The following is a 13,609-nucleotide window of genomic DNA, read 5'->3' as shown; positions in this document are numbered from 1 at the left end:
CTCTCAAGTTACCAACTCTGGCCAGACTTCCCCAGATACAGTGTCCCACCACTGATAGGCATCATCTTAAAGTAGAGACACAGCACCCTCCAAGTTCTGCTCTAGGGTGCAATGGAGTTGCTTCAATGTAACACCTCTATTTGTATAGCCTGGTATATTTCACTGTTCCGGTGACCGGTGTCGGTCCGGACAATTAAGGGAATTAGAACCATACTTAAGACAACTAGAGAAGCCATAAACATAAATAATTAGTAATGTTCAATTAGTTAAGTATAAATAAGAAAAACAAAACATAGGAAGTTAAACGAGTCGAGAGTCACAGCGATGGGTGACCTCCTCGGGAACGACTGCGAAGCTGTTTTAAACTCAAATTTCGAACCGTAAAATGTGATGCCGCGGTCCTTAGGACCCTTATGAACACAGTGGAAAAGAGAAAATCACGAAAAAGAACTGTTAAGCCAATCAAATAATTAGGTCAGGGAGCCGGGAGAAATATGGAATTATTTGCAAACCGGGATGAACCGGCGAGGGTCAATTTGGTTAATTGACCCCGAGAGCTGACTCTTGACCTAACTGTCAAATAAAATCGGAGAAAAGAAAATTTCAGAATCGAGAATTAAATTAAAGAACTAATAGAAAAATAAATAGAAAAAAAAAAAGAAAGAAGATGGAAAAGTCAAAGGTGATGACATAATGCATGACCTCATGCATGATGCCATAACTAAACTAATTAATTTAATTAATTAATTGGAATTGTTGTGGTCTTCCATAAGTTAAATTAGATAAAAGAAAACAAAAGAAAAAAAAAATTAAAGTTGTCTTCTTCTCCCATCAAGTTGCCGCCCCATCTTCTCCCAAGTCCCTCCATGAAAATCCACCATTAAAGCTTGCACTCAAGCTTTAATTCTTCCACTCAATCCTCATAAATCTCCAAAAAACTTCACTAAAGCTTGTTATTACAACTTGAGAAGAAGAATTACAAGAAGAAAGAAGAGTTAAAGATAGGGTTTGGAGGATTTAAGAAAGGTTAGTGTGCTAACTTACCATTTTACTTCTTTAAATGCATAATTAGTTGTGAAAGTGAGCTTAGAACTTGATTAAATGAAACAAATATGGGGGAAGGACCATTGCTGAAATTTCAGCTTGGTTGATGGGAGTATGATTTTGTATGGTTTGATGTGTTTAGAGGGAATTAAAGGTGTTAGTAAACTTACATGAGTATGGTAGTAAGATGGAAATGCATAAATGTGATTAAATACATGAGATGGATGACTTAGGGTTTGAATGTTAGGGTTTGTGAACCAAAATTTGAAAAAATGAGTAAATGGCATGTTTAACCTATTGTGAAGTGAAAAATGGTCAATTATGACCAAATGAGTTGTGTTTGAATTGTTTAAAGTGAAGCCAAATTCGGAGGTTGAATGGTCATGCTGCTGGCAGTATGACCAAGTCAACTTTGAAGGACCAAAACGGAAATTTTATAAGTCCAATTGATTGGCACCAATTGGGGATGAAAATAAACATAAAATGGCATAATTTTCATTAAGGAACCATGCCCAAAAACTGACCAAAACTTAGTGAACCAATTGACCAAAGTGAAATGAGAGCAGGCTGCCACTGTACAAACTGACCAAATGAACAGTGTTTGTTCATTTGGTCATAACTCGAGCTAGGCAGGTCAAATTGATCTGAAATTTTACCAGTAGTTAGATCACATATAGACCTAAAACTTTCATGCAGAACACAAACCCAAATTATGCCATTAACCCATTAAAATTATTGAGCAAACTTGAATTACTGTACCTGCAAAACTGCAGAATTGCCATTTGAGCAGTAATGTTTGAATGGCTATAACTCTCTCTAGAAAACTCTAATTTAGGTGATTCTTGAACCGATGGAAACCTAAGATACAGTAGAACATTTCATATGAAGAAAGTTAGACCAAATTATGAACTTAACTTGATCAAATTACTGAACAAATTTAGATAAAAAATCTGCCAGAACCAAAATTGCAGCATGAACAGTGCACGTGAACAGTAATTGTATTTTGTCTATAACTTGAGCTACAAAACTCCGATTGAGGTGATACAAAAATGAGAATAAATTTAAAACAATAAGGAACATTTTCTATAAAGGAAGTTTTGTCAAATTCCAACAGTAGGTTGACCAATGGAACAGTGCAACTAGGAGCATCAAAACTAAAAATTTGACAATTTGGCCAAAAGGGCTTAAGCTTTGAGAAAATGACCAAAACCAACAAAGTTAAAATGTGGTATGTGGGTGAAGTTGGAGTTCTCATACCTATTAAGCCTTAAAAAGTCAACAATTTGACTTGAATAGTGTAGTGAATAGTAACCCGAAATACAAAAATTTCGAGAACGTCGAATTTAACGCAATAAAGCTAGATAAAAATGAATTGAAATTTATTTTTGGATTTATGCTAAGATATGGTACTGAAACACTGTGAAATTGTGTGTTTCAGCTGAAAAAGACTTGGAAGCTCTGAGAGACTGAGTCAAGGCCTAGAGGCGACTCACGTCAGGTTTGTGCACAATAAACCTTATTTGAGCCTTTTGTCATTGAAAAATTGATTTTGTGTGATTTATTAAAATTTGAAGTAAATTATGAATTGTGTTGCCATCTTGTGAATGAATTATGACTTTGTAAATTTATTGGATTTCTCATGAATTATTTGAATAAATTGTTTTGAATTGATTTTATGTTCACACTTAGTATGACAGTATCACATTATTCCTCCTCCATTTATGGGGTTGAGATCATTTATTTTCCTCCCTCTCTAGCTTGCCAGTTGAGGTTGTAGATCAAATGAGTACTCATTAGCTAGCTAGCCACCTCCCTCATTGATTTCGATTAATGGGGTTGAGATTGCTTTGTCGTGGTGTACAACGCGGCATTGATCGGAAATTTTGTGTCATGGCTTAAGTCGTGTATGTCTTTAGCAACATTGTGTTTATGAAATTGTTTGACTAAACTGTATTTAATAGATTATTTGACAAAATGGTGTTATTATGAACTTTAATATTTGTGAAATGTGATTGAGAAATATTTAAATTGTGTTTGGCAATGAATGATTTATTTATGATATTTTAAATTTTTATTGTGCACCACTGAGTATTTTTATACTCAGCGATAACTTATTTTGCTGTCGCAGATAAGAGCAAGGAGAAAGTAGCAGAGTGAGCTGCTATTAAATCGAGGACTACTCTGACCATTTTGTACGGGTATTATTTTATACCCTTGTAGATAATTTTGATGTTATGGAAATGTTGTATGTATCAATGTATTTGAGCAGTTGTAAATAAATTGTAATAATATTATTTTGGATTTCCTTTTGTAAATTTAATATTTGTACATATGAATTTCCTGCTTTATGCTTTGTGAATGGAGATATTAAAAATTTTGAGATGAGAAATCTTAATTTGTATTGTGAAATTATTTTGAAGTGCATTGAATTGAAATGATTGAGTTATTGAAGGTTGGGAGTTGTGAAATATTTTTTGAAAGTGTTTTTTTTTAGGTATTTGAAGAACTGTTTTCTCCAGTTTTAAACGGAACTTTGTCAAAATTTTTATAAAATTTGCGGCAAAATTTAAATGGACAAAAATTTTTGCTAGTATTTAAACTTTGAATAAATGGTTTTTAATTTCTACCAAAATGCTCACTACTTCCAAAATGTAAGAAAATTGTTTTAAAATCCCTTGTAGGGTACTTAATGAGTTATCGGTAGGTGAAGTTCGGTAGTCCATTAAGTATTCTATGGGATCATGTTATGCCTTACAGAGGGGTAAGGTGTGACATGTTTCAGTGGTATCAGAGCATGGTTTTTCAATAAATTTTGACTATGTGTATGAACATTTTATTGACAAATACAACTGCTCAAGTGTCTTTAATTGATACATATGACATATTTACATCATGAATATGCACTAACGGAGGTCAACCTCCTTGTGTTTGATCTCAGGAAGTAGAAAATTTGAGGAAATGGAATGGAAGGAGGAGATCATTCTGAAGAACAATCTGTTGAGGCTGAGGTTCAAGGGGAAGCCCCAGCACTCCAGAACGTGAGTGGGTCAGCCACTCCAGCTCCTGCTCCAGCACCGTAGTTCCCTGCTCAATTTGTACAGCAGATGGCTGCATTCTTCCAGCAAATGGCGGGTAATGTGCCACCCCAAGCCCAGATGCCAGTACCTGTAGCACAACCACAGCCCTCAGCTCAACAATATGAAAAATTGATGAAATTTGGGGCCACTGAGTTTAAAGGCACTGTGGATCCACTGGAGGCAGAACAGTGGTTGGAAAGAATGGAGCGAGTTTTTAGAAAGCTGCAGTGTACGAAAGAGCTGAAGTTCGAGTATTCAGTATCTCTTCTCCAAGGGGATGCATATGAATGGTGGAAGACCATCCCCCACAACCTGGTTGAGCCACCTGTCCTTACATGGACAGACTTCTTGAGGGAGTTTCGACAGAAATGGGTTCCCGATGCATATGTGGATATGAAGTTGCAAGAATTTTTGAGTTTGAAACAAGGGAACTGAACCATAGCAGAGTATGAGAGAGACTTCTCAAGGCTAAGCCACTATGCTGGAAGCTTAGTCTCCACCCCCAGAGATAGGTGCAAGAGGTTTGAGTCTGGGTTAAGGCAGAATTTGAAAATGCAAGTCGTGGGTTTTCGACATCAGAATTTTGCTGAATTGATCTCACAAGCCTTGGAATTAGAAAGGATAGAATCCGAAGGGGCAGTCAAGAAGGGTTCACAAGAGAAAGAGAAGGCTGAAAAGACTACTGGACAAGCATCTGAAAGTGGTTCTGGCAAGAGGACACAGTTTGGGGGATCCAGCTCCCATAGAGGCAGAGGCAGATTTTCTAGCCAAAGACCACCTCGGTCTGGTCAGCCGACCCAACAAGCTTCTCTAGGATCTCTATCAGTACGGCAGTGTGAAACTTGTGGTAGAACTCATGGTGGGGTTTGTTTCAAGGCCACAGGTGCATGTTTTAATTGTGGAGGGAGCGGACATTTCGCTAAGGATTGCACTAGTCCGCGCCGGTCTGGACCTCCCGCTACATCTGAGGGATCAGCCTAAGTCTCTGCACCTAGAGGGTCACAGTCAGCTGCTAGAGGTAGAGGCAGAGGTAGGGCCCTGGTAACACTCCTGGAAGTCAAAGCACTGTTAACCAGTCAGTATCCAATGGCGCACCAGTCAGAGTGTATGCCATGCGTCAGAGGGAAGAGGCTGAAACATTAGATGTTGTAGCTGGTAATTTCTCCATCCTTGACCAAGATGTGCATGTGTTATTTGATCCTGGCTCCACACATTCGTATGTTAGTGCTAGTGTGATGTGTTCTACTGCTATTCAGTGTGTATCAATGGACTATGATGTGTTAGTAACTAGTCCATTAGGCCAGGAGGTCAGGGTAAATAGGCTATATAGAGATTGTCCTTTGGTGATCCAATGACATATTTTCCTGTCAGACTTAATTAAAATGCCCTTCAGAGATTATGACATTATCTTCGGCATGGATTGGTTAGCCAGGCATCACGCCATGATTGATCAGATCAAGATCACTTTTGGTCTCCCTCAGTATGGTGATGTAGTAATACATGGGGAGAGACAATTATTACCTTCAAACATCATTTCAGCTGCACTGGCCAGAAAAATGATTAGAAAAGGGTGTGAGGCGTACTTGGCTCATGTGATAGACACCCAAGTGGGGAGTCCAGCACTGAGGGACATTCCTACTGTATGTGACTTTTCGGATGTGTTTCCTGATGAATTGCCAGGATTACCTCCAGAAAGAGAGGTGCAGTTTGAAATTGATGTTATGCCTGGTGTGGACCCAATCTCCATAACACCATACAGAATGGCACCTGCAGAATTGAAGGAGTTGAAAGTGCAATTGCAAGAATTGCTTGATAAGGGCTTTATCCGCCCTAGTGTGTCATCTTGGGGAGCGCCAGTATTGTTTGTTAAGAAGAAGGATGGCACTCTCCAGTTATGCATTGACTATCGGCAGTTGAATAAGGTGACAATAAAGAACAGATATCCATTGCCCCGTATTGATGATTTGTTTGATCAGTTGAGGGGTGCAGCTGTGTTCTCCAAAATTGACCTGAGATCAGGTTATTATCAGCTGAAAGTATAAGAGCAGAGTATTTCTAAAACTGCCTTCAGAACCCGCTATGGCCATTATGAGTTCTTGGTCATGCCATTCGGGTTAACTAATGCTCCGGCTGCTTTTATGGATCTGATGAACACTATCTTCAGACCATACCTCGATCAGTTTGTTATGGTATTTATTGATGATATATTGGTCTATTCGAGGAATGCAGAAGAGCATGATAGACATCTGCGGATTGTACTACAGACTTTGAGGGAGAAACAGCTATATGTCAAATTGTCGAAATGTGAATTTTGGCTGAAGGAGATATCCTTTTTGGGGCACATAGTATCTGCAGAGGGTATTAAGGTAGATCATAGCAAGATTGAAGCTGTCCTTAATTGGAAGCCACCCAGAAATGTCACAGAGATTCGCAGTTTTCTGGGGTTAGCTGGATACTACCGTCGATTTGTGAAGGGATTCTCTATGTTGGCATCTCCATTGACCAAGCTACTTAAAAAGGATGTGAAATTTCGGTGGACGGACAAATGCCAGCAAAGTTTTGATGAATTGAAGAGATGTTTGACTGAGGCTCCAGTCCTGACTTTACCTACACCGGGTAAAGAATATATAGTTTACAGCGATGCTTCTCATAATGGGTTAGGTTGTGTGTTGATGCAAGATCGAAATGTCATTGCCTATGCATCACGCCAGGTAAAACCGCATGAGAGGAATTATCCAACACATGATTTGGAGCTTGCAGCTATTGTGTTTGCTCTTAAGATCTGGAGACATTATTTGTATGGGGAGAAGTGCTACATCTACACAGATCATAAGAGTTTGAAGTATTTGGGCACTCAGAAAGAGTTGAATTTGAGACAGAGGAGATGGTTAGAATTGATAAAAGACTATGATTGTCTAATAGACTATCAGCCAGGGAAAGTTAATGTTGTGGCTGACGCCCTAAGTCGCAAGACTATGGCAAGTCTACAGGTTACTCCTTTGTCTTTGGTGCATGAGTTGAGATCATTACATGCCAGTTTAGAGATTAATGATGAGGGGCAGACAGCAGTTGCATGGCATGTACAGCCAGTGTTGATTGATCAGATTAGAATGGCTGCTCAGAATGATCAGAAGTATCAGAAGCTGATGGAAGAAGTCCGGCAGGGCAAGAAACCAGAGTTCTCAATCAGAGATGATGGTTTACTGCTACACCAAGGCAGAATGTGTGTTCCTAATGATGTTGATTTGAGGCAGATCATTTTGAAGGAAGCACATGAGTCTCCTTTTGCCATGCACCCTGGTGGTACAAAAATGTATAGAGGGCTAAAGGAGCATTACTGGTGGATGGGTATGAAGAGAGATGTGGCAGAGTTTGTATCAAAATGCCTAACTTGTCAGCAAGTAAAGGCAGAGCATTAAGTACCAACTGGGTTGTTGCATCCACTACCAGTGCCGGAATGGAAATAGGAAAGAATAACGATAGATTTTGTAATGGGACTTCCAAAGACACAGAAGAGTCATGATGCAGTATGGATCATTGTTGACAGACTAACTAAGTCTGCTCATTTTCTGCCAGTCCAAATGGACTACAGTTTGGACAGATTGGCCAGATTGTACATCGATGAGATTGTGAGACTGCATGGAGTGCCAGTATCTATCGTATCAGACAGAGATCCTAGGTTCACTTCTAGATTCTGGGGTAGTCTTCAGAGAGCCCTAGGAACTAGATTGAACTTCGATCGCATTCCACCCACGCATGCATGACCGATGCGAGAGTAATTCAGATCTTGGAGGACATGCTACGGGCTTGTGTGATTGAGTTTGAGGGTAGTTGGGATACACACTTGCCTTTGATTGAGTTTGCTTACAATAACAGCTATCAATCAAGCATTGGGATTCCTCCATATGAAGCTTTGTATGGCAGGAAATGTAGAACCCCGTTGTGTTGGGATGACGTGGGTGAGAGAAAAATGATCGGACCCAAAATTGTTCAACAGACTGAAGAGAAAATCAGGGTGATCAGAGATCGACTTAAAACTGCATCAGACCGTCAGAAGTCCTATATTGATTTGAAAAGAAGGGATACTGAGTATGCAGTGGGTGAAAAAGTTTTCCTCAAAGTTTCTCCTTGGAAGAGAATTATGAGATTCGGCAGAAATGGGAAACTAAGTCCTCGTTTTATTGGGCCATATGAGGTTCTGGAAAGAGTGGGTCCTTTGGCTTATCGTTTGACACTACCTCCAGAGTTGGAGAAGATACATAACGTCTTCCATGTATCTATGTTGAGGAGGTATCGATCAGACCCATCTCATGTATTACCAGTAGAACAAATTGAAGTGAATCCAGACCTCACATATGAAGAAGAACCCATAAAGATTCTGGCTTATGAGGTGAAGCAGCTATGGAACAAGCAGATACCATTGGTAAAAGTGCTGTGGAACCATCATTCGGGCCAAGAAGCTACTTGGGAACGAGAAGAGGACATGAGGAGACAACACCCACAGCTATTCAGAAATTGATACCAGGTAAAATTTCGAGACGAAATTTATTTTAAGGGGAGGAGAATTGTAACACCCCTATTTGTATAGCCTGGTATATTTCATTGTTCCGGTGATCGGTGTCGGTCCGGACAATTAAGGGGATTAGAACCATACTTAAGACAACTAGAGAAGCCATAAACACAAATAATTAGTAATGTTCAATTAGTTAAGTATAAATAAGAAAAACAAAACATAGGAAGTTAAACGAGTCGAGAGTCACAGCGATGGGTGACCTCCTCGAACGCATCACGAAGTCATTTTAAACTCAAATTTCGAACCGTAAAATGTGACGCCGCGGTCCTTAGGACCCTTATGAACACAGTGGAAAAGAGAAAATCATGAAAAAGAACTGTTAAGCCAGTCAAATAATTAGGTCAGGGAGCCGGAAAAAATATGGAATTATTTGCAAACCGGGATGAATCGGCGAGGGGCAATTTGGTCAATTGACCCCGAGAGCTGACTCCTGACCTAACTGTCAAATAAAATCGGAGAAAAGAAAATTTCATAATCGAGAATTAAATTAAAGAACTAATAGAAAAATAAATAGAAAAAAAAGGAAGAAGATGGAAAAGTCAAAGGTGATGACATAATGCATGACCTCATGCATGATGCCATAACTAAACTAATTAATTTAATTAATTAATTGGAATTGTTGTGGTCTTCCATAAGTTAAATTAGATAAAAGAAAACAAAAGAAAAAAAAAATTAAAGTTGTCTTCTTCTCCCATCAAGTTGCCGCCCCATCTTCTCCCAAGTCCCTCCATGAAAATCCACCATTAAAGCTTGCACTCAAGCTTTAATTCTTCCACTCAATCCTCATAAATCCCCAAAAAACTTCACTAAAGCTTGTTATTACAACTTGAGAAGAAGAATTACAAGAAGAAAGAAGAGTTAAAGATAGGGTTTGGAGGATTTAAGAAAGGTTAGTGTGCTAACTTACCATTTTACTTCTTTAAATGCATAATTAGTTGTGAAAGTGAGCTTAGAACTTGATTAAATGAAACAAATATGGGGGAAGGACCATTGCTGAAATTTTCGCTTGGTTGATGGGAGTATGATTTTGTATGGTTTGATGTGTTTAGAGGGAATTAAAGGTGTTAGTAAACTTACATGAGTATGGTAGTGAGATGGAAATGCATAAATGTGATTAAATGCATGAGATTGATGACTTAGGGTTTGAATGTTAGGGTTTGTGAACCAAAATTTGAAGAAATGAGTAAATGGCATGTTTAACCTATTGTGAAGTGAAAAATGGTCAATTATGACCAAATGAGTTGTGTTTGAATTGTTTAAAGTGAAGCCAAATTCGGAGGTTGAATGGTCATGCTGCTGGCAGCATGACCAAGTCAATTTTGAAGGACCAAAACGGAAATTTTACAAGTCAAATTGATATGGCACCAATTGGGGATGAAAATAGACATAAAATGGCACAATTTTCATTAAGGAACCATGCCCAAAAACTGACCAAAACTTAGTGAACCAATTGACCAAAGTGAAATGAGAGCAGGCTGCCACTGTACAAACTGACCAAATGAACAGTGTTTATTCATTTGGTCATAACTCGAGCTAGGAAGGTCAAATTGACCTGAAATTTTACCAGTAGTTAGATCACATATAGACCTAAAACTTTCATGAAGAACACAAACCCAAATTATGCCATTAACCCATTCAAATTATTGAGCAAACTTGAGTTACTGTACCTGCAAAACTGCAGAATTGCCATTTGAGCAGTAATGTTTGAATGGCTATAACTCTCTCTAGAAAACTCTGATTTAGGTGGTTCTTGAACCGATGGAAACCTAAGACATAGTAGAACATTTCATATGAAGACAGTTAGACCAAATTATGAACTTAACTTGATCAAATTACTGAACAAAGTTGGATAAAAAATCTGCCAGAACCAAAATTGCAGCATGAACAGTGCACGTGAACAGTAATTGTATTTTGGCTATAACTTGAGCTACAAAACTCCGATTGAGGTAATCCAAAAATAAGAATAAACTTAAAACAATAAGGAACATTTTCTATGAAGGAAGTTTTGTCAAATTCCAACAGGTGGTTAACCAATGGAACAGTGCAACTAGGAGCACCAAAACTGAAAATTTGATAATTTGACCAAAATGACTTAAGCTTTGAGAAAATGACCAAAACCAACAAAGTTAATGATCAAAATGTGGTATGTGGGTGAAGTTGGAGTTCCCATACCTATTAAGCCTTAAAAAGTCAACAATTTGACTTGAATAGTGTAGTGAATAGTAGCCCAAAATACAAAAACTTCAAGAACGTCGAATTTAATGCAATAAAGCTAGATAAAAATGAAGTGAAATTTATTTTTGGATTTATGCTAAGATATGGTACTGAAACACTGTGAAATTGTGTGTTTCAGCTGAAAAAGACTTGGAAGCTCTGAGAGACTGAGTCAAGGCCTAGAGGCGACTCACGTCAGGTTTGTGCACAATAAACCTTATTTGAGCCTTTTGTCATTGAAAAATTGATTTTGTGTGATTTATTAAAATTTGAAGTAAATTATGAATTGTGTTGCCATCTTGTGAATGAAATTATGACTTTGTAAATTTATTGGATTTCTCATGAATTATTTGAATAAATTATTTTGAATTGATTTTATGTTCACACTTAGCATGACAGTATCACATTATTCCTCCTCCATTTATGGGGTTGAGATCGTTTATTTTCCTCCCTCTCTGGCTTGCCAGTTGAGGTTGTAGATCGGATGAGTACTCATTAGCTAGCTAGCCACCTCCCTCATTGATTTTGATTAATGGGGTTTAGATTGCTTTGTCGTGGTGTACAACGCGGCATTGATCGGAAATTTTGTGTCATGGCTTAAGTCGTGTATGTCTTTGGCAACACTGTGTTTATGAAATTGTTTGACTAAACTGTATTTAATAGATTATTTGACAAAATGGTGTTATTATGAACTTTAATATTTGTGAAATGTGATTGAGAAATATTTAAATTGTGTTTGGCAATGAATGATTTATTTATGATATTTTAAATTTTTATTGTGCATCACTGAGTATTTTTATACTCAGCGATAGATTATTTTGCTGTCGCAGATAAGAGCAAGGAGAAAGCAGCAGAGTGAGCTGCTGTTAAATCGAGGACTACTATGATCATTTTATACGGGTATTATTTTATACCCTTGTAGATAATTTTGATGTAAATATGGAAATGTTGTATGTATCAATGTAGTTGAGCTGTTGTAAATAAATTGCAACAATATTATTTTGGATTTCCTTTTGTAAATTTAATATTTGTACATATGAATTTCCTTCTTTATGCTTTGTGAATGGAGATATTAAAAATTTTGAGATGAGAAATCTTAATTTGTATTGTGAAATTATTTTGAAGTGCATTGAATTGAGATGATTGAGTTATTGAAGGTTGGGAGTTGTGAAATATTTTTTGGAAGTGTTTTTTTTAGGTATTTGAAGAACTGTTTTCTCCAGTTTCAAACGGAACTCTGTCAAAATTTTTATAAAATTTGCGGCAAAATTTAAATGGACAAAAATTTTTACTAGTATTTAAACTTTGAATAAATGGTTTTTAATTTCTACCAAAATGCTCACCACTTCCAAAATATAAGAAAATTGTTTTAAAATCCCTTATAGGGTACTTAATGAGTTATCGGTAGGTGAAGTTCGGTAGTCCATTAAGTATTTTACGGGATCATGTTATGCCTTACAGAGGGGTAAGGTGTGACATTCAATACCCTTATGATGCGGTCTAGCCAATTCTCAGCCGCCACCGAGTCATCTTCTTTCTTACCCATAAAATCCACAGCCCCAAATTTTCTGAGCTTTTTTAAATGTGACTTCTACTGTGGAGGTGGTGGCGGTGGCATAACTTCGGCCATTTGTTTGAAAAACTCAGCCATTTGCTAAAACATGGCCTGTAGAGGCTGTGCAGGCACTTCTGGTGCTGGTGGAGCAGGTTCTCCCCTGCCTCCAATCTCAGCTGCAGGTGGAAAATGACTTTCCACTTCTTCCTCAACTGTCCTCTGTGACATGGGGTTTATATCCTAATCAAAATAAGAAAGACAAACAGATTTGCATTAGTGTCACCTCCACTATTACAAATGCAATGCATGGTATGGATTTTATTTAGACCCAGAAATGCTTAAACCTTACTCTGATACCACTAAATGTGACACCCCTTACCCGTCTATAGCCGTCTATAGTATAGCCGAGCAAGATATGCCACACAGTGTACTGGAACACCATATTTTATCTCATTTATTTTTATCCTTTCTTAATTTATTTCTTTTTGGTTATGAAGTGCAATTTGTGAAATTTCTCTCATTTAAGTCATTTATTGAAATTATAAATTTATTTGAGTTTCGAAAATTTTATAGAAAATCCGGCAGAGTACCGGTTAAAAATGGAGAAAACAGTTCTTCGGAACTTGTGAAAAACACTTCCAATACATTTCGCATCATTCTCAAACTCTATTACATCAACATAATCTCAATATTTCTCAACCATTTTCAAAAATTCTTCTATTTGTCACTCATTCATTTCACAAGATAATCATGTACAAATCATAAATAAATACTCAATTTTCGTTTATAAACACAAATTACAAATATTTGCATTAATACCAAAATATATTACATGAGTTTCAATTTATACATGATAAAATAAAAGTTTAATTACAAACAGTACAAATAGTACAAAATACCAAAATGGAACCTAGTGTCCTACCAATGCACTGTAGCCTGTGAGGTGACACGGATACTATGCATATATGAGAATAGGCCTCACCCAGTCTGTGGTCTGCTGGGCTCTCTGTCAGTCTCTCCAGAACCTACGCATGGCAAAAGCGATGCGCTAAGCATAAAGCTTAGTGGTGCTAATAATAAAATAAAAAGAACTAAAAAGAAAATAAATATGCAGTGTATATGCTGATTTCTCATACAGATAATTTA

This window comes from Hevea brasiliensis, chromosome 11 (assembly GCF_030052815.1).
Source record: "Hevea brasiliensis isolate MT/VB/25A 57/8 chromosome 11, ASM3005281v1, whole genome shotgun sequence".
NCBI classification, from domain to species: Eukaryota; Viridiplantae; Streptophyta; class Magnoliopsida; order Malpighiales; family Euphorbiaceae; genus Hevea; species Hevea brasiliensis.
Note: the sequence above shows the minus strand (reverse complement) of the source record.